The 21,773-nt window shown below is 47.1% G+C and overlaps 1 protein-coding gene across 2 annotated transcripts in view; it reads left to right on the plus strand.

Moving 5' to 3' along the window:
- Positions 1-21,773, plus strand: part of Wasf3 (WASP family member 3) — a 92,988-nt gene that overhangs the window by 31,341 nt on the left and 39,874 nt on the right. For both annotated transcript variants that reach the window (XM_021162982.3, XM_021162983.3), the window contains exon 2: positions 11,841-11,927. The gene's annotated coding sequence lies outside the window, so the exon portion shown is untranslated. The remainder of the gene's footprint in view (positions 1-11,840; positions 11,928-21,773) is intronic.

Genomic DNA, 21,773 nt, shown 5'->3' on the forward strand with positions numbered 1-21,773 from the left:
ACCATTACAAGTTCATCTCCATGTCAATTTGACAGTAACACACATCACTGTTAAACCACAACTCTCTTCTTACACACCCTACAGTTCCCACAGGCTTGTCGTCATTTCCTAATTCATAATGCGAAGTGCATGCAATCCAAAGTCCCCGTGATTTTTAACAGTGCCGTTCAAAAGATAAGTGCAGAGTGTCTCAGAGGTAAGGTGTCCCTTACCTGTGCATCCCCACAACATCGGGAAAGCGAAATGCTTCCAACATGCAGTGGTGTAACCGACCATCTCCAAAGATAATCAGAGCAAAGCAAGACTGAACCCAGCAGGGAAACAGCTCTGGAAGCTCCGTGTCTGGCATCTGTGTCTTGTGAGAGCCCCTAAGGGCTTAGGTATCTGCCTGCAGCACACATAGCCTATTTCTTGGGCTAGGTCCACTTCAGGTCTTCAGCTTTCCTCAGGAGACGTCTGGTGGTTCTAGCATCTCTGATATCCCGAGATCCCCACTACAGCCCAGACTGACCTCACCTTCATAGCTTTATGTAGTGGCCTCTCAGGACCTTCTTATAGCGACTCTGACCCTGCCACACATGGCCTGGCCTCAGTGACCCTGTGGAACCTGGCACCAGACTTCATGCCTCCTGCCTTACTCTTGCTGCATGCTGCATATTTTATGTCTGCATCGCCTGATCGGCATTGCCAAGTTCTGCTAATTTGGGATGAACCCCAATTCCCTTGGACTACAGTTACACCAACTCCTACAGCTGACCCTGGAAAAACATTTCCCTAGGCGATTGTTTTCAAGCAGGGAACTCCTTGGGTGGCCCTGTCCTTTCAGATGAATTTGCATATTTAGTAGGTGGAACCTTCAGTGGGTAAGGTCTTGCTTTTTGTGCAGAAACCCAGTGCAGAGCCTGTGGTTTCTCTTTCATGACATTGCTCTCATTAGCAATCATGGCTGCCTACAAACCGCTCAGGCTCCTCTCCCTGGACAGACCGCACATCTTCTGTATGTTTTCGGTTCACTTTCACTCTGGCTCACTGTAGACCTGGATGATGACAGTGAGTAGTAACCGTGACACAGCCCAAATGCCATCCCATGTTAAAACAAATTAGACCATTACATTTGAATTCAGTATCGACGTTGTTTGCCAGAATATAACATGAGTGTCCTAGGGGAGTTCCCCTGTAGAGTCTTGTTCTTCCAAACCTCATGAGCCAAGTTCTCACCATCCACATATATTTCAGCATTCTGGTCCCCTGAGTTCCCTCCCACCAGAATGGTCCAGGAACTTCTGTTTATAACATCAGAGGTTCTCTAGCCTGAAGTGCCAGACTCTTCCATGTTCCTCTAGCAAATGAATTCCAAAGGCTTGTGAACCACAGCAAAGACACCGTGAGTAGGCAGCAGTTTTCTGTGTTAGTTACTTTCCTGTTGCTGTGGCCAGAGGCTTGGGAGAGTGGGTGGAGCTGTGTGCTAAAGCAGTCTGGCTCATTTGAACAACTTCTGTTGGGTCGAACTTCATAGACATATTTGTTGTTATGATAGCCGTGATAATACTTTTTTCCTCAGGGAATTTAAACACAGAATCTTTGTATCAGATTTAGTGTTACAACTAGGGGTAAGATGCCGTCTGGTTCTAGCAGAGTAGAAATTGTCAAGGTAATAATGGAAAGATAGGTCTCCTCAGAATGCTCCCCAGGCGTCTCTGCTTCTAGTTAATACTGGTGCAGGTCTCATAAGTGTTTTGGCTCATTTATTTATGTAATACTTCTCACTCTTTTCCTTGGTCAAAACTTAAGAGTCCACATAGAGGCTGCACCCATGGAGACTGAAGGGAGGGAGGGTCGGACAGTGAGGTTGGGGCTCATAGTGCAAGATGAGGATTCTGGCACCTGTGGAGTATTGATTGAGGAGTGAAGTCTAATTGCATTTATTTGTTTAGCATGCACCGTGAAGGCAGAGTAATAGAAGGCAGTTTGTGTTGAGTATCCCACGGGTTGGAAGTTCTGTGCAGTTATTGGGAGGGGTGGTCCTCCTGGGTGAGGTGGTCCCAGAACTCACCGAGGAAGAGAATGGGATTCAGAGTCAGCCAACTTTGTGGCTGACTGTGCTTCTGTGCCCCTTCATGTAGGGCTCCATCTACCACTAAGCTATAGGTTCCCAATCCTTGAGGTATGGCTTTTAAGCCAGTATTTTTCTCTCTTTAGCCTGGACTCTAAATTGTTGAATATATAAAAGCAATTTGTGGGTGTGGAGAAATGGCGCAGTGGCTGAGACCATCGAGTGTGCTTCTACAAGATCAGAATTTGCATCTCAGCACCCATGTCTGGAGGTGCACAGTTGCCTGTAACTCCTCCTCCAGGGGATCCGGTGCCCACTTCTGGTCTCCGCAGGTCCATACACATATGGCAGATGTTTACATAGCTGCACACACACACTTATACATAACGTTTTTAAAAAAAAAATACTTCTGACTTTGCTGGTCTCCGGGTTGTGGATGAAGTGAGATGGTTTATGTGAAAGCCTCTGTCAGTGATCTCCAGACTCAGATGTGAGTTGTTATTAATAAAAAGGACTTGCCGTTTGCAGTGGGGAGTCTGATGGATTGCAGCTTTCTTTTAATTCATTCATCATGTTAATGAGTTGTAATCAATCAGAAACGCCCAATAAAGGTTAGAAAGAGAGGGGGCACGCCAGTAAACTTCTGTCATTGTGCTTTGTTTGTTCTGAGACAGGCCTCGTCGTGCAGTCCAGGCTGCCCTAGAACTCGCAGAGATTCCCCTGCCTCTGCCTCCCATGTGCTGGGATTAAAGAAGTGCGTTCTCACATGCCTGGCTAGGAGACCGTTTTTAAGTACAATGTATTGCAGAGATGTCGGCAATAGCTACATAATTGGTTTTAAACATTAATGGTTTTGTGTGTCTGAGGAGATTTACACTTTGGCTAATGAAAAGGAAGAGTACTGGACGGCTACACTGAGGAAGACCGAGCGATCGATTGAGCGATCCAGCGAGCGAGCTGGGAAAGTCAGGGTGAGCGAGATGGTGTGATGTGCCTCACTCTGCAGGCTGTAGCGGCTATTTTTAGCATCTCTTTGAATCACAGATGAGCTCTCATTTGAAGATTGAACTATTAAAGCAGAGAAAAATACAAACCAGTTAGGCAAGGATGCGTTCTGCTCGGCCCAGATCTGTTTCAGGCTTTCCTGTGAACAGGGGCACTTCCTGTAGCCACTGGTTTGCAGTCTCTGAAGGAGCAAGGACATTCGGAAGGATGCCAGAAGATCAGCCAAGGACATGGTGCTCCACTTTTTCAAAGGAGACTTTTACAAACTCTGGAGTTGCGGGGGGTGGGGGTGGGTTGCTTAATGAGGAGGCTGTATTGCATCTGTGCTGCTGGACAAAGGAGTCAATCAGGCATCCCCACCGTGGCCTCACTGTGCCTCTCCTGTCCTCTGGACCCCATCTTGTCTCTTGCCCCCACCCTGTCTGCTGCTCTTATCCTCAGTTCTCGGGCTGCCTGTGAGTATGGCTCAAGAACTCTGTTTACCGAAGCCAGCCGGTGCCAGTCCACACTGTGCTATTCAGTGGTTGTGTTCAGCCTTGCCACGTGCTTCTTGTCTTCGACCTCTCCTCGAGGAGGAAGCCTTATTTTATCCTGAACAAATTATTCTTATTTTTATCGTTCGATGCTCATTCCAGAGAGGCTCCTTAACTGTTGGTGGCCTGGAAACAACTGCTCCGCTGGCTCACAGTTTCAGCCTAAGCCCACTCTCGAAAGTGGCGATCACAGTCAATTCGAGGTCATTGAGTCCAGGGCAAGTCCAGTTCTCTCTTGCTCAAATAGGTCAGAAAGTAGCATCCCCCCATCCCCCAACACATCTCAGGCACTTGAGAAAAATCACCTATCTGTCACGTGATTGGATATTGTGTGAGTACTAAGTGTTAGGGAGACAACAGTGAAGAGACAAGGGTGGGGGTTTGGGGGGGAGAGTAGAGTTAGTATGGAAAGTCTGAGAACTTCAGGGCTGTCTGTCTGTCCGCCAAGGGAGAGAACATAACAAGGAAACCCTGGCCTGGCCTGGCCTGTGTAGTTAAGCATTACAACTGGGCAATCTGCTGTCCTTTGAAAACAAAGTACATTTGCTATGAGTATCTGACCATCTTCAACCTCTACATTTTCCCTTCTCTAGTGATCCAGTTATTTTGGTCTGCTAATGAAGAGCTCAGCACTTTGAAAGCCAGGCCTAAGCTGGAACTTTCCAGAAGCCATGTCAAGTCTTAGGGTTTTTGTGAGTGCTTACATGGTTTTTGTTCTAGGCTAACAGTGATTGGAAGCTGCTGTGAACTCCTTTCTGGGTGGCACCCAGGCTTAGGATCCAGGGGCAATGATCCAGCTCTGTACTCTTCAGTCTGGGGGCGGGGTGCCTGTAGGGCAGGCTGTGGCAGTGTTTAGTACCCAGTTGTGTGCTGAGGCTAGCTCTTCCTATCGTTTAATGATTCTCCCAGTCTCATCCTTGTCTCTTGAGAGACTTAGGTCTGAACGAACCTGTGATCTCTTAATGAGCAAGCAGAGAAGCCCACTCGACATTGAAGCTGGCTCAAGTGCCCTCTGCACAGGGCTCTTCTGTGCAGTGGGCACAGAGAAAGGAGATGCGTATTACAGGGTGTCGGAGCAGGGCTCTTCATGAAGTGTCACTGATAAGAAAGGGACAGGAAATACAGGCCCCAGCCTGCTAGCCCTGGGGGGATGTGTGCTGATGAACAGTACCTGAAGGCCCCCTTGAGCAGTTGGCATCCTGTGTGGGAGGTGTTAGATGCTGTGCCCAAGACCTGGATATCACTGTTCAGAGGGCTGCAGGGTTGTGGAGCAGGGGCCTCATTTATGCTGACAGTGTCAAGGAAGTGGATACTTACTGAGGAGACAGACTGGTGGTGTAGACCAGAAGGGTGTGTGCCTTCCCTGTAGACCTTGTGTGGTGGGTGTGGCTTTAGGGAAGGCATCTCTCCTATGGCTCGAGAGCACTGGGCACCTTTAGGCCTGTGCTAGACCTAGATTGCAGAGCCTGGTGTCAGCTAGAGCAGGAAGGTACTTATTGGATGTTTCAAGGATACAGGCTTCCCCCAGGTACCAAGAAGCCTTTACTCCTGACAGCAGTGTCAGTGCCTGGGGTTACAAATCAAGAACTCTTTCTGCCTCCGAGTGCTCTTGTAGAAGTGGAGAGGAGCCTTCACTAAGTAGGAAGTGTGTCTCTGGAGATCCTTAACACCTGACACCGATGATGCCAAGTGTGAGTGGCCCTGGCGACACTTCTGCACTGTGTGTAATGTGCCAGGGGCGACACGTCTACACTGCACGTAATGTGCCAGGAGCAAGCTTGGTAGCGAGGCGTTCAGATGATGTGGAGCACTTTGTGCTCTGCATCCCGAGGGGCAGCGCTCGGTGTGGCTCCGGAGCTGCAGCTGCTGCCTGGTTGCCCTCAGCCGTCTGCATGCTTCCCTCCAGTGCTCAGTTTCCCAGCTTGTGATGCAGAGTTTTTCTAACAGGAAGTGGAGGCCTGGAGCCAAGGGGTGGGAATTCAACCACAAGCAGTTTCAAGATGGCTTTTATTTGTGATTCTGTAACCAGGCAACGACTTGTATAAAGACAAAGTAAATGTTCTCGTGTGCTGATGAGCCTGGATTCACGGGCAGAGATATGGAATGAAGAAGGGATCGGTTCTTTTGGAGTCACTGTCATCTATGGTACCACACCAGCCCAGCCAACTGGAGCTCTTCTGATTGGCTGCTTAGTGTTCTGATTTGCTCTTTTTCCCCCCTTTGGAAATTGGGTCATTGCAGCGTTCAGTTTGATGGAGCGGCACCTTGAGTGAATGACAGCATTTTTGTTAGATGTGACCTACAGAGGACTACTGTAGTCCAGTCCAGAACAACAGCAGCCTGCCAGTCTTCCTTTCAGTATTTCTGACCAGGCACCATTGGCTTGGACAAACTTAGGTTCCAGTCCTGAGGTTCTGTGAAGTGACACTGCCAGGAATTGATTTTCCTTTCTTCATGTCGTACCAGACTGATAGCCACTCCAATGTCCAGTTTCCAGGGGATCCTACATCCCCTACTAACCTCCAGGGCACCAGGCACAGTCGTGGTGTACACACACACATGGTGGCAGCACTCTCACACACATAGAATAAAGTAACTGTAAAAGGGATTTTAGAAGTGCTAATCCTAGCTGACAATGTGATATGCACTCTATTTAATGGGTGCCATTGGGTTTTACTTCGACTTACTCCCCTGCCTCTGCTGCTTCCATCTCCTGCATCACCTGCTTTATCCTTGTCTGTGTGTCCCCCTGCCAGCTCCGTAAGGATGTGTATGGGCAGGGCCTTTGCTGCTACTCAACAGTGTCTCCCTCGCTGTTTCCTTGCAGTTCTGTTGTTGTCTGATGTATTGAGTCATGGGACCAGATGAACACGTTCTGCTGTAAGAGATACAGGTGTGAAGTGCAGTGGGAGCCGAGGCCCCGAGACCTCAGGGAAAACACAAAGGCTACTGCTGCCAGACCTAGGGCTTCATAATCCCACTCCCTCCTCATATCCGCCTCTCTGCCTTCCTCTCCTCCCTCCTTCTGTTCTTCCTTTCTCTTTCTTGTGCTGAGCTATATCTCCAATCCCCTCCCCTGAATGTCATGCTTCATGGTTTATGAATTGTCCTTTCCTGATGCTAATAGTGGCCACACCTCAGGGCTGAGCCCAGTGTTGCAAGCAGAATTGCATTTGTGAGTGGTTAAGATGCTGATGGTCTGATCCTGAAGATGGAAACAGGGCCTCGAGAAGGGTGTGGAACAAGGAAATGAGTCGAGCAAGCATCCGCCCGCACCTGCAGGGACCACATGTGAGCTTTGCAGCTTCTGATTCCTGTGAAGCTAGAATTGGGAGGCTTAAGAGCCATGGCGAGGACCGAAATAGTAAACAGGTTTAATGCAATCAGATTAGGGGCACAGGCCGATTAACAGGGAGCAGTTCAGGGACAGTCTGTTTTCATAGGAAGCCTTTTCATATCCCAGAACTTGTTTCATATTGACTTTAAATGTCACGAATAAGTGAGATTAACAGGAAACACTTTTATTATCATTGACTTTGTAAGATGCCTGTAGGAAAGGCCTCTCCGCCTGGTGCAGGGTGCTGAGAAATGCAAACTGGAGGTAATTTGTACTGCTGTTGACATAAATGGTCTAAAATGCCTTTAAAGTCACCCAAAGAACTCATATTCATTATCATAAGAAACACCCGTTCTCTGCACTCTGTTCTTGAGTTTAGAAATAGACTTGAAAGCAATAAGAACAAACCTAGGTGGTTATTTGTCCTAAGGTGTGACTCACTGTGGATCATTCATGTTGATCTAGAAGGGATTTTTCTTTGGGAGCAGCATTTTAACAGTTACTTGGAGACGCCTGAGAGCATTTTGATCCTGCCACGGTGAGGCTGTTAATGAGAACCCAAATGGCCAAGGGTGAATACATCTCTGATGGGATTTTAGAAAGGGGTGTGGCTCCAGAAGGACCACCCCTTTAATTATGGATTTGTTTGTTCTTGGAGTAAGCTGTTGGGGTTTGGTCTTTTGCTATGTATTGTAATGTTAAATATGGCCCCCAAGTCCTGGTTCCCCAGTGACAAGAGAGTCTGCATGCACACGAAGTGATGCTATGTGACTTTGCTCTTTAGTTTAAAACTAGTGGTTGAATAAGGATGTTTACAGCCTGTGGCTGGGCAGAAGAGAGGGAGGTTGGGTTTTGGTGCCTGGGCTTGGGGTCTGAGGAGGGTCCAAGAAGAGAGAGAAGAATATGGAGAGAGAAAATGCCATGGGGTAGGTGAGTCATGAAAACATGGCCATTGGGAGTTAAGAGCTGCCCAGATGGACCATGCCAAGTTATAACTTGGCATATTAGATAGAGGGTAGATATCTGCTCAGCTCCAGTGCATCAAAGGCTTATCACACATATAAACGTTGTCTGTCTTTTATCTGGGAATTGAATGATTAAATGCAGGGAAGTAACCCTCGACTGAGATTAAATAATTACTACAACAGTCAGTGAGGACTTGAGTGTCTGTATGCTACTCTTCATAGTATCTCTTCCTTAGATTCTCCATCATAGGATCTTCAGGTCACCTCTCTGAGCCAGAACCCGTAGGATGGTACTGCTTGGCACAGTGGCCAGTCGATTCATGGCATTGCTTATATTAACACTGATTAAAATTAAATAAAACATTATGTCTCTTCTTCATACTGGCTGGCATTTTGCCACCCAGGCTGGCGCTCTGGGAAGCTGGAGGCCATCCAATTGAGCAATACTCTCTGGAGCATTTCCCTCACAACAAGGAGCTCAGGTGGACAGGCTGACTGACTCCACGGTGCGGGAGCTATCTCAGCCTTCTCTTCCACTTCTGACCGTGCCCCACATCTCTCAGCTTTATTCTGTTTAACCGGCTTCCTCTTCTGGCTTATGACCGTATCACCAGTCATCTGAATTATGACCCAAAGTCAGTATCTAAACCCATAACCCATCCACCGTGTCGCTTCAGATGGCAGGCCCCTGCTGTATGCTGGTTTACACCATTGTCACCTCCATAAAGTCCTGGTTACCTGGAACCTCACGTGCTTCCTCTGGTGCACTTAGAGATGTATGCATGTAGGCAAAATGTCATACACGTAAAATGAAGAAAGAATTTCTCAGGGGTACAAGGTTCCTACAGAAGTCAGAAGAGGGCATCGGATCCTCTGGAACTGGAGTTACAGATGGTTCTAAGCACCATGTGGGAACTGGGACTCAAACCCAGGTCTTCTGGAAGAGTGACCAGTGTTATTAACCGCTGAGCCATCTTGCCAGCCCCAGGATTTGACCTCTTGGTGGCTGTGCAGTGTTTCACATGTGATAGTCTAGACCACTCACACAAGTGAGCTAATTCTCAAAGCCCTTTCTGCTTTCTGACCTGTACTGGAGACATTGGGAGCTTTTCAGGGAAGAAAAGTGTGATTGTTTGTATCTGAAGAGACACGATCTAGTTAGTAACAGCGGTGCTCTGTCTGGGGCTTGTCTGCTTTGGTCCGGGACAAGTTGCTTTCTCACCCTCCAGTTCTTCCCTGCTGTGGAGAGTCTGCTGGCTTTGAAGACTGAGTTAGGTCCACGTGCAGTGTTGGTTGTAGAATTGATCCTGACTGCAGCATTTGCCAGATGGTAGCTAACAGTAAAAGCCATGGTTCTGTAGATCCTCACAGACTGCAGGGTTCCTAGGCGTAACTGACACTGGAATATACTGGACACTTTCCTTGCTCCAGGCACAGTCAGTTAGATGTGCACCTCTCTAGTGGAGCCTGCCTGTTGGTCATGTAGCCACATCTCTACTGATGTGACGAAGTGCCATGGCTACAACAACTGGTAGGAGAAAGTGTTGGAGTATATATAATATATATATTGGAGTATATATATATATATTTGTTATTTCATGGGGTTCTTATACCTCTACCTCCCTTCCAACCCCTTTCAACCCTCCAACTCTAGGGAGGAGAGAAAGAAGGTTAGCGGGGAAGAGGCATAGATCTCTCTCAGCCAGCAAAATAGACTACTTCCTGCTGATTACGGGGACTGGGTGCCTTGGGGAAGTCCAATCTTCCTTGTTAGGATATCTTCAGGTTCTTCTTCTTGTCCAACCACAACCGCAGGAACCAGGTGGTGGTGTGGTAATGGTGGTGGTGTTTCTTCCTCCTCCTCCTCCTCCTCCCTCCTCTTCCTCCTTCCCTCTCTACCCCCTCTTTCTTATTCTTGTCCCTCTCAGGGCTCTGGCATTGTCCCCTCCTCAAAGCTCCCAGAATCAAACTCTCTGCAGCTGGCAAAATCACTCCCCTCCTAGAGCACGAGGCCATCATAGGTAACGGCTGTGGACAAACAGCAGCAGTCCTGTATCCCACACCCGGGATCAAATAAAAACGTGTTCACATAACTGGTTTTTGTTTTTTGGTTTTAAGAAACCAAAGTTCTCACTACAAAGATTTCTCTGGTGCTGTTCCAGAGGCAGATTCCCTTTGGGTGGAGAAGGCATGTGTGATGCAGGTGCAGGAATTCGAGAGATCATATCTCAGCCCTCCATGGGATGCAAGGATTTTTGTCATGTGCTTCCTACAGCAAGGTTCCACTTCCTAGAGGTACCATATCCTCCCCAAACAGTGCCACCTGCTGGGCACCAAGTGGCACTGCTCATTCAGACCTCTTAAAACCATGCAGTCAGACCGGCTGGACTAGTGCAGGTGAAATGAGGCCTAGACGATCTAAACCAGAGGAGAGGTTTCTGTGTTTGTAAATAAGCTGACATACACAGATTACTTCTATTTATGCATGTGTGTTTGTGAGTGAGTTAGAGGAGTTTGTGAGCTGCCTGTCCTGGCTGATGGGAACTGAACTCAGCACTCTGCAGGAGCAGTAGGCAAGCATTCCTTACCCCCGAGCCACCCTACCCCCCACCCCCGAATTTCTTTTTAACTCTTTTTAAATTTTTTTATTAGATATTTTCTTTATTTACATTTCAAATGTTATCCCCTTTCTTAGTTTCCCCTCTGGAAATCCCCTATCCCCCTCCCCCCTTTCCCTGCTCCCTAACCCACCCATTCCCACTTCCTGGCCATGGCATTCCCCTATACTGGGGCATAGAACCTTCACAGGACCAAGGTTCTCTCCTCCCATTGATGATCGGCTAGGCCATCCTCTGCTACATATGCAGCTAGAGCCATGATTCCCACCATGTGTTTCTGCCAGTGCCTGACAAATACAAAAGTGGATATTCACAATCATCCATTGGATGAAGCACAAAGTCCCCAATTAAGGAGCTAGAGAAAGTACCCAAGGAGCTGAAGGGGTTTGCAGTCCCATAGAAGGAACAACAATATGAACCAACCAGTACCCCCAGAGCTCCCTGGGACTAAACCACCAATCAAAGAAAACATATGGTGGGACTCTTTTTTGCTCTTTAACATCCATAGCAAACTATGGAGCTGACTTTTAAAGATGTCTTTAAAATGATGGTGGCTGTCTTCGCTGCGTTGATTCTCAAAGTCACTTGAACTGGTGTAGCTCAGGCGTGTTCAGATAATTGTTTGAAAGACTTGGCGTTGCCTTTCTTTGTTTGAGAAACTGCACAGGTCGCCCTGCGCCTGGACTGCCTTTCCCAGGTTTAACCTCTGCCGCTGGTGACCGTTGAGAAGTGGTTTGCAGCCTGTCTGTTCTAAGCTGCTTTGTCCTCCATGTCTTGAACTCACTGATTTTACAACAATGTCCCCTGTATATTTCTCATCCCAATTCCTGAGCAGTCATTCCTTGACAGCTTTATCTGTTTGGTCTAACAGAATAGCTTGTCTTTATCTCCATTTTTCTCACTATCAAACATATTAACAAGATTCGAATTACAAATATTGTTAGGAAAAATGAACAGTCCTTGTGTGGACTGCTTGTGAGAGGTAGCAACAATGCCTGCAGGCGTGTCTTACTGTTGGGTGAACAAATCAAACTACTTAGTTGAAGGCACTTAGAATACAACTGACTATTTTTCTGTCCTTCAGCTCTTATGAACTATGAATCCCTGAAGTTATTTCTAGAGTTTATTCCATAGTGGGGAGCTGGACTGTATAAAGCTTTAAGTACTGCATTAGATCTTTCCTTAAGCTAATTAAAAAAAAAATAGTTCTGGGATTAGGGCTCCCTCAGTGAAATTGTTGAGTTGTAAAGTTTGAAGTTCGGGCTTAGGTGAAGGCTTGAGAACATTTCAGCTACCGTTATGTAATTACTTTCTTTATTTCCCATTTAGTTCTGATCCCGCTGCTGTTCCTACTGACACCTGAGCCGTGGCGGCGATGCTGCTGAGACCCTTTCAGCCCAGAAGTCAACCTACTTGGTAGGAGTGTCTTTTAGCCTCAAGGCTCCTCAAGTGCAGGAAGAGAATGATCTAGAAATGTAATTGAAAATAGAATAGCATGAAAGATATTAGTGTCTTTGAATATTTATTCTCAGTGTATCTTAATATATTGATAATAATTAAAGGTCTGTGAGTTTAACCAGTGTTTTGGGATGTAAAAGAGAAAAAACTGTGACTGGATATATTCATTTTATTTTTGTGTGAAGCACAATGACTCTCTAGCTTATGTCTTTTTAAACAGTTCTATTCTTCTCCTCTTATGAGATTTTTTTTTTTAAATAAGATTTTATTTTATGTGTATGGGTATTGGCCTGCATTGTGCATATGTGTACTATGAGGTCAGAAGAGGGCGTCAGATCTCCTGGCAAATGGTTGTGAGCTGTCATGTGGGTGCTGGGAATTGAACTCAGATCCCCTGCAAGAGCAGCCAGTGCTCTTAACTGCAGAGTTCCAGTACTGCCCCCACCCCTATAATTACACTACATGGTTCTCAAGCATTACTTTTGTATATGACAGTGTTGTGTCACAGTGTCAAAAGGTTGGGCTTGCTGCAGGAATTTTTCTGCCACTTCCTCTGTGCCCACTCTGTGTCAGGCAGTCCCAGCTAGCAGGCCATCCATCCTGTATCTAATCAAAGGATCAAAGTAATCAAAGGATCGTCTGCTGATTGCAAAGCTCCCCAGCGATGGAAGGAAACATTCTGGCTGTGTAGCCTCAGTCGGTCAGACCCTGAGGCCTCCTGGTAACCGCCATCCCCTGCACTTGATTTCATTGGTGAAGAAAGGAAACATGTGGAGCTAAGCCCCACGTACTTTAGAAGCCCAGGAGTTGGACAGTGCTTAGAGATCAGCATGATCTGCAGTCCTAACAGAATAGGCCACACAGTGTTCTGAACTCCTGGGATCATTTATCTAGGATGCATCTAGCACTGCTCAGTATTTCATCCAGTGAGAGAGTTAATAATTGGTAGAGTCTCAGAAAAACAGGAATATAAGAAACACGTTCAGAAACAGGAATCCAAAAGTCCTTTCAGAACTTGCTAAAGATGTCTGCAAAAGCCCTAATGCTGGAACTGTTAGTAACAGAGTCAGTGTTAGGAACGAGGCAGGGGCGGCCACTGTGGGCTGGAGATCCTGTGAGCACAAGGCAGTGGGAATGGAATTCAGAATACCCAGGAAAGGAAGATGAAAGAAGAGAAATTAACCCTACAGTCTCTAAAGTAGTGGAAAGAATGAGAAACAAGAATGAACACACACACACACACACACACACGCACACACACACACATGTATATATATTCAGCATAGTTTTTAACATATTCTGCAGAAAGAGATGTATAGAAAAAAAGACAAAATGGCTGGGTGTTAATATGGCACAGTGGTTTTTAAAGTCCCTGGAGATTTCTGTCCTTTCCCCACAGAATGATGCTTGCCCCCTTCTATAGCTAAAGAATACATTGAGGCTTCAGGCTGCCACCATGTCTGACTGTAGACTCGGTCACAGAAGCACACAGCCTGTGACTTCCCAGCTCTCTAGAGTTCTGAAGCAAGCAGGGCCTAACAGCTCTGGGAGGGGGCTGCCCTGTGTCTCTATCCCTGTCTCCGTGTGTGTGTGTGTGTGTGTGTGTATGTGTGTATGTGTGTGTGTGTGTGTGTATGTGTGTGTATGTGTATGTGTGAGTGTGTATGTGTGTGTGGGTGTGGGTGTATGTGTGTGTGTATGTGTGTGTGTGAGTGTGTATGTGTGTGTGAGTGTGTATGTGTGTGTGTGAGTGTGTATGTGTGTGTGTATGTGTGTATGTGTGTGTGTATGTGTGTGTGTGAGTGTGTATGTGTGTGTATGTGTGTATGTGTGAGTGTGTATGTGTGTGTGTATGTGTGTGAGTGTGTATGTGTGTGTGTATGTATGTGTATGTGTGTGTGTGTGTCATTGTTACCCACCCTTCCCCACTAACATCTGTGACTGATGAACTCTGACCACCTCCTGCTAAAGATGGACCATAGCAATTCACGTCTAACAAGACGACTGGGGATGTGAATGCATGCTGAATGCCAGTAGACATTGTCTGCTAAGTGTGCATGTGTGAGTACGTGTGTGCATGTGTCCTGTGTGTGCTTGTTGTACACTCATGTGTGTGCACATGTGTATGTATATGTGTGTGTGTAACTAGGTGTCTGTGTGTGTATGTGCATGTGTGTATGCATCTGTGTGCAAGTATCATTAGATCAATGTATCGTTAGATCACATTGTCTATCACTATCATTCACATATTATGTCCATTGATTTCTCCTTAGTGATTTCCAAAGTTTACTCAGTTTTATGAAGGCTCTCAATATGGAGAGGAAGTATGAGTTTTGGTCCTGACTGTTTAGAATAGTCATGTGACCTGTCCAGGGTCTCTGCATGATTTCTAGAATTATTCCTAAGTCATTTGAAATAAGACAGTTCTGCAGCCTCAGTAGGATGTTTAGATGGTTTAAAAAGCATATGTCATTGTGCGTTCCCATCTGAATGCTCTGTATGGCAGAGTGGAACAGTACAGGAGTTCATAGGCCGTCCTGAATGCAGAATAGACAAGTTTAAATGTCATCAGTCAATTGCTGTTCCTTTGCTTAAATTGAGCTGGAGTCTTGAAAACGCAAAGTCTGTCTTGTTTAGTGTTCCAGCCTTGAGCTTCACGTGTCAGTGGCTCTCGGCTCTCAGCCTTAGCAGTCTGAGCTCCTAGCAGCTGTCAGCAGCTAGTGTTGACAGCTGCTCTTGGCCGCCCTCTCAACACAGCTCTGTCTGCTTGGCATTTTCAAAGCCAGTAGCTCCCAGTGTTACCAGCTCTCAATGATAGGAACTCAGCCCACCCAGACCGTGATGTAGACCTGAACAGATGATAAAGCCAGCAGAACATGGTTATCCTGGGGTTTACACAAGCTGCTGTGCTTGGAACAGAGGTCGGAAACTGGCCCCTGAGGATGAATGGATGCTGCTTATGTAGACATAAGGGGTGGGCTGGTGCACAACAGTCTGTGGCTGGCTGACCATAGGCATCCTGTATCACCATGCCAGCCTGTACAAGTGCACTGTGCTTACCTGTCCTGGCTGTCATAGACGGGGGGATGCTGGACACAGACCCCAGTTAGGGAGTCTGACATGGCTGTAGTGTGGATGCAGACACATAGAGTGCTGAACCTCTGTGTCCGGAGCACTTAACAGACACCACTGCAGGAAGGGTCCAAGGGAAAGCGTTAGGAGTGAGCAGCTTTATGTTAGCCTGACCTACGCTGGAGTCAGATTGGGAGAGGGAACCTTAGCTGACAGAATGCGCCTGTCACACTGGCCTGTGGCAAGCCTGTGGCAAGCCTGTGGGGGATTTTTCTTGATTGATGATTGATGTGGAAGGACCCAGCTCATTGTGGATGGTGCTGGCACTGGGCAGTCATCCTGTGTTGGATAAGAAAGCTGGCTGAGCAAGTCAAAAGGAGCAAGCTGGTAAGCAGGAATCAAGACCACCCTGGTGGTTGCCATAACAACTTCAGAAGGGATGGTGATTCTTCGGCTGTCAGAATGATATCCTAGATTGATCCTCAAGGCGGCCACACACACGTCCCCAGTGGAATCCTTAGCCCCTGTAGAAGCTGTGGCAGGTGTTATTGTGACAACTGAGATGCAGAAGTCCAGAATTGAGAGCCAGGGCTCCCAGCAGCCATATCTGATCTAGGCAGATCTGTGCTCCTGTTGACCATCTGGGCCCCTTTAGGATGGCAGTAGTGGCTGCACCAAGAAGCCCATCATTTCTGGCTGCAGGTGGAGGGGTGGGAGGTGCAGGCTTGGCTGTCAGTTTGCTGGCCTCCTAAGACCATATTTGATTGGTGTCTGCTGGTTTGATTCTGAGAGATGGGACTATTTTTTGCTCCCTGGCTTGGATGCCATGCGTGTTGCTTGGATAGGACCTTCTTCCACCTCCTGTTACATCTATTTAGCATGCCTGCTGACCAGCACAGCCCTTGGCATGGTTTTAGTGGGTAGTTCTTTAGTTAACCTGATAGCTTTTAATCTATTGCTCTTTAAATGGAGGTTGTTTGTCATCTGTAGCTCAGCAATATTATTCAGATATTTGAAGCGTAGGTCTTTTTTTTTATTATTTCTCCTTAGCAATTCAATGTGCACTCTAGTTTCTTGACAGATACTGGATGTATTTGTATTACAAGGAGCCATACTGGATCCTGGCCCACAGAGACCTATGATTATTCCCCTGGCCTGAGCAAGTTTAGACTGTGGCATGAATATCTGCATGTGTACAGTTTGAGCCGAAAGCTAATCATATGTGTGGAACCTACAAAAAGAGACTGAGACAGGAATCTCAGGCTCATGCATCCTGCCAGCCACACGGAGTGTGAGGAGGTGAGGGTCCAGACAGCTCATCCATCAGTGATCTGAAATCTCTGATAGAAATGGAACAGCAAACATGTAAACCAATGTGTTTCTTTTATATGTTGGAGTTCACCATTCTTGGTAAATGAGAGTTAAATTGAGAGGGACTCTCAAGGAGAGAGGGGAGGAGAGAAAATGAAAGCACAAGGATGCCTCTAATTCTCCAGCCGACAGACCACAGCTCAGACAGCAGAGGTAACCATTTAGCACAGTGCTGTGCGGCATTGTGGCTGCAGAGGACCACGAGACTAAGGGGAATTCAGGAAGCCAAGCCCTTGCTTTGACTGTGGGGAGGCAGAGATAGCAATGAGCTGACTCCTGGGAGGGTGGCAGGAGGCACTTGCCTCCACCCAGGGCACAGTAACACCCTGGCAGGTCGATCCAGTCCTGGCCTTGGGATCCAGTCCTGGCCCCAGAGAAATGAAAAGCTCCCCTAAGGGGCTCCAGTGAGCAGCATGTCACTGTGTGGGGGCACAAGACCAATGCTGATGGGACTGCTTCTCTTCAGAGGTGAATTACAAGCGCATGTAACTAGAAAGCCAACATCTGTAGCATGGGTAACTTAGTTCAGTGTGTATAATGCCGTCTGGGCCACCCAATTTAGCTCTGCCACATGCCACACTCTTAATTGCCTGGCATGCAGCAATCAGACTAAAGGTCACCAGCACATGAGGAATAGAAGAGACAGACTCCTTAGCCCTGCCAGGTTTTACAAATGGATAGAGCCTGTAGGTCTCTTATGTAAAGCATCACATTGTCTATAAATAGGGACGTCTTAGTTCTTCCAGTCCTGTTTTTAACCCTTCATTTCCCTTTCTTGCTTGACAGCTATAGCAAAGGCTTTAAATGTAGTGTTGGATAAGAGTGGAGAGAATGGGCACCCTGTCTTCTTCCTGACCGTAATGGGAAGACTTTGATGTTGTCTCCGTTTGGTCCAATGCTACTCAAGGGTTTTCAGGTGTGGCCTTATTTTCTTAAGCTATGGTCCCTGTATTCTTTGTTTCTTCAAGGGTTTTTATCAGGAAGAAACTCTCACCACAAAAACACAGTTATCACCTCACAAGGGAAAAAAGGTAGTTTATTCTAGAGGGAAACGTGAGTGAGCGTGGCAGGGAACACAGACTCAGGTTATCATAAACAGCATGTTCCAACATGGCAATTGTAACAGAACAAAGACAGTCATAAATCAAAACTCTTTTCAAACACAACATGGGAACTGGTAGGACAGCAGGTTACGGCAGAGCTGGGACACCTCAGCTGTGACTTCAGATGCCAGTTGGCTGCATTTAGTTTTTGGTTGATGAAATCTACAAGTCTTACTTGGTCTTTGGCCAGCTTGATCCTATGGCTACACTCATGCATAACAGCCAGCATTGAAAAAATAACTTTATTAGAAGGAAATATTGCTAAGATTAATATTACTTTACCGTCTAGGAATAGACCAAACAAAATACTAAATATTGACATCCTTTAAAGTCTAATTGAAAAAGGATTTAAGAAACATAAGAAAAGAGAAATGGGTAGGTATTTGGGTACTCTGTTGCTAATGTTGTTAAAGATGAGTATCACCCAATGTTTTCGAGTCCATGTGATATGTTCTGGGGTAAAGTTGATGTGTGTTTGAGAGAGCAGGCTGAAAGCTTGTCTACTGAGGTTTTATAGTGGGAGTAAGCAGGAAACACCAGGATGGAGCCCTTCTCTTGTCACAGCGTGGAGTCTTTGATGTGATTTCCCACTCCTCCCCACACCCCCAGATGATGAAATCATCTGGTTTTCCTTATCCTTCTGGGAAGACTCGAACGGAGTCTGGGTTTTTATCATATTTAACAGTCTCACACTTCCTCTCCCATAAAGAGGATCAGATGGGACATTGTGTAGGAATCCACCGGGCCTGAAGTGCTGCTGCATTCAGACTGAGACTTTTATCAACTTTGTATTCAGTGTCTCTTTCATCGCAGGATCTAGCATGTGTGTGTGTGTGTCTGTCTGTCTGTCTGTCTGTCTGTCTGTCTGTGTTAATTTGTAGAAGGAGGGGAGGAGAGAAAATGAAAGCACAAGGATGCCTCTAATTCTCCAGCCAACAGACCACAGCTAAGACAGCAGAGGTAACCATTTAGCACAGTGCTGTGTGGCATTGTGTCTTCCTGCATGGTTCTCATTGCAGCTGAGCTCAGTTTCTCGGTGACCACTAACACCAGGCTGGGACCTCCCATCCTTCAGCTGGCTGGGTTGGTCTGCAGCTCCTGTGGAGACTGGGAGGTCTGGCCTTGCTGCTCATGAGATTCCTTTGTGCTCTCAGGTTCTGCTCAGGCTTGATCACAGATTTCTTCTGCTATCCCTAGCTCATGCATGGCTATTGACTCAAATTGATAACTCAGCTGATAGAATTCTGCTTATTCTGGGAATCCCTTGGTGTTGTATGGTCTCTGCCAAGACCTGGCAACACAGCTAAAGGCAAAGCTTTGTTCCAAAGGCCTTCTCTGAAGTGATAGCAGAGTCGCTGGGCATGCACTTGGGCCTGCTGGGGTTTCACCTTTCTACCATGGACACTTCTAAGGCCTCTGGGGTCTGCTGGGCCATACAGACTAAGCAGATGAACTACATATGCCATAGCCTATGCAAACCAGAGAACTGAGATTTTAACCCAGTGTGAGGGTCGTCTTGTGCCTCCCTGCCCCAAGCCTAACCTAACAGGTACTGACTGTCCCTCCTTGTGTTGAGGGCTGAAAAATGCAACAGTTTGCCTTTCATCTAGGAGGGATTATCCCAACACAGCCTCTACTGCCAGATCCTGCCCAACGTCAGCATTCTAAGGTTCTTTGTAGGATTTATCTGTTACCCTTTGGGGACACATGTTCAGCATATAACCCTCCATAGGGACACAGACATTCAGCATATAGCCCACCATGCATTCTTTCTGACTGATCAGCATGTTGCCCATTGATGTCTTTCTTACTGGACCCAGCCCTCTGAGGCTAGGTTTTGCTCCTGTGTGTCCGTAGTCAGAGGAAGAATATAAACTACAGCACCTGCTGGAGATATTTGGACTCAACACCATCTTGCGCACCTACCATATGTGTCCCCTCTGAGTCTTCAGGATGCCAGCTTTCTTGACTGGGGCCCAGACCAGCATGCTGCACCTGTCTTGGCTGGTGGTGGGCCTTGTCCCACAGTTTCCTACTGTGTCTGTGCACAGGTCCTGAGAGGATCACTCTATTCTCACCAGCAAGGTTTTGTGGGTCTCCTCCTTGCCCATTTCCTGCTCATTTATAGCTTTCTGTCCCATGCTGACTTCATATGGAGGATTAGAACAGCTTAGCCATCACTGCACGGTTGTTTTGTGAATGGTTCCCCCCCCTCTAAATTTTTCAGATGTCTGGATTGTTCCTTGCCACATCCCTCCACCAGGACATTTTCCAGATCACCCAGTGGAATCTTCAGTAACTGAATCATGTCATATGACAGGGACTTCACGTCACCTGTCAGCTACAGTGTCATTTCCTTACCTGCAGAGTGGGATTCGGGCAAGTCCTCAATCCTCACCTGCCCACCACATGCTCTCTTTGACCATCCTTGGGGTCTCTCGTGTTTTAGTCCAAGAAACAGAGGTCAAGTTTCTATGACGGGAGGTGAGTTTGGAGGAGAGGAAGCCAGAACCACCAGCAAAGCACAGGCTAGCCTTGCAGGGATGAAGGGTACACTGAGGGTCAGCATCCTTGCTGATTCGCCATTCTTATGGCATCACAGTACAGCAGAGATGCCAGCGAGACCTCAGCTTTTCCCTGCCTCTGCCAGTTACTCTGGTGTTGTGTTGTAGTTTGTCACTGCAAACTTTGTCCATCTATCTCCTGCAGTGAGAATGGTCTGTCTCTACCATTAAAGAGTGCAGTCACTCCAAGCTGGACATTGTGGTCCTGGGATTCCTAGATCAGGATCCTGGCCTGATTTCTACAGGGTCTGATGTAACCAGAGGCTTTACTACCTGCGCCCCAGTTCCTGAAATAAGGACTCCAAGATGTAGTTAATTATGAATAAATGCTTAGGCCACAATGTGGTTGGTTACCTCTCCTCAGTATCAAAAGTCTGTCTCCATCACCATTGGGGCAAGTCTTCTCCTGCTTGAATCTATCCCAGAATCCTTTCTCCCTGCTGGAACTCCTGCCTCCTACCTCCTGCCCCAGCTAATAGGCCAACAGCTTTTTTATTGACAGGCGATGCTTCCACACAGATCACAGGAGACTATCCCTACAGTCTGAGATCTAGTTCACGGTTCTGGGAACTAGACTGTCTCTTGCTAAGTTGAGACCATTTCTCATAAAAGTGGGACAAACTAATCCTACCTCTAACACAGATTCCTTGGAAGCCCGTAGACATTTTGCTGGCAACCTTTGCTTCACACTTAGCAGGTAGACAGATGTGAAAGCATGGCTTGATACATCCTGGATTTGCTTTGTTTTCCATGAAGAAACGCTAAGCGCTTCCACGGGCAACAGTTGGATTAATGGATTATGTTGTCTCTGTCATTGTAAAGCATTCTCAGGGGTAAGGGACTACCCAACGTTTGTTTCCCTTTCTCGTTCTTGTGCTTCAGTTAATTCAAAACTGAACAAGTAGTGTCAGATAAAATAAAGGCGACCTGGGAAAAGTGCACACAGACTTCAGACGGGCCCAGAAAGTCACAGAAACCACTGCTTACAGCAGAACTGAAGCCATTCTGCTAACACTGCGGGTAGGGAAGTCAGCCTATCTGTGTTGTCATGGAGAGAGGTGCAATGGTAAAAATGAAGGTAAGAAACCAGGCAAGGCTGACATTCTAGAGCAGCAGCAGCAGCAGCAGGCAGAGGAGGCAAATGGTGACACGTGTGCAGGTTGCTGGATAACTGGCAGAATCAGGTTGTATTGAGGCCATTCGTGCCTCAGAGTGAGCAGAATTCATAGACTTGGCTCTCCTCAGAGCAAAGATAGCTCCAGCCTCCTGTAATAGTCTCAGACATTCCCGCAGGTTGCAGGGATGAAGCTTAAGGGGGAAGAAGAGGCATGAAGTGGCAGTGAGTTAGAACAGTGTGGTGAGGTGTGGGGACCACCGGGGATGAGACAGTTAGTGTTGCAAAGATGGTTTCCAACAGGACAGGGTCGGCCATAACATATGGGAAGCACCCGGTCCATTAGGAGGTGGGGGTGAAGGGCACCCTGAACAGGACCTTCGTCATAGTTTCTGTGGAAAGTCACTGACATACGGAAGGCTCAGAATTGCCTACTTTGAATAATTCTGTGGTCTCTGGAGGCATGGGGGCTGTTCCTTAGCTGTCTTGACTGATGGCCCAGGATGGATTAAGGGAGGTGGTCAGGGTCCAAGGCAGGGACCCAGCAGATGAGGTAGTGGGTGCGAGGTTCTGGTTTGGC

Source organism: Mus caroli, unplaced genomic scaffold (assembly GCF_978045245.1).
Source record: "Mus caroli unplaced genomic scaffold, Mus_caroli_1 scaffold_4, whole genome shotgun sequence".
NCBI lineage: Eukaryota > Metazoa > Chordata > Mammalia > Rodentia > Muridae > Mus > Mus caroli.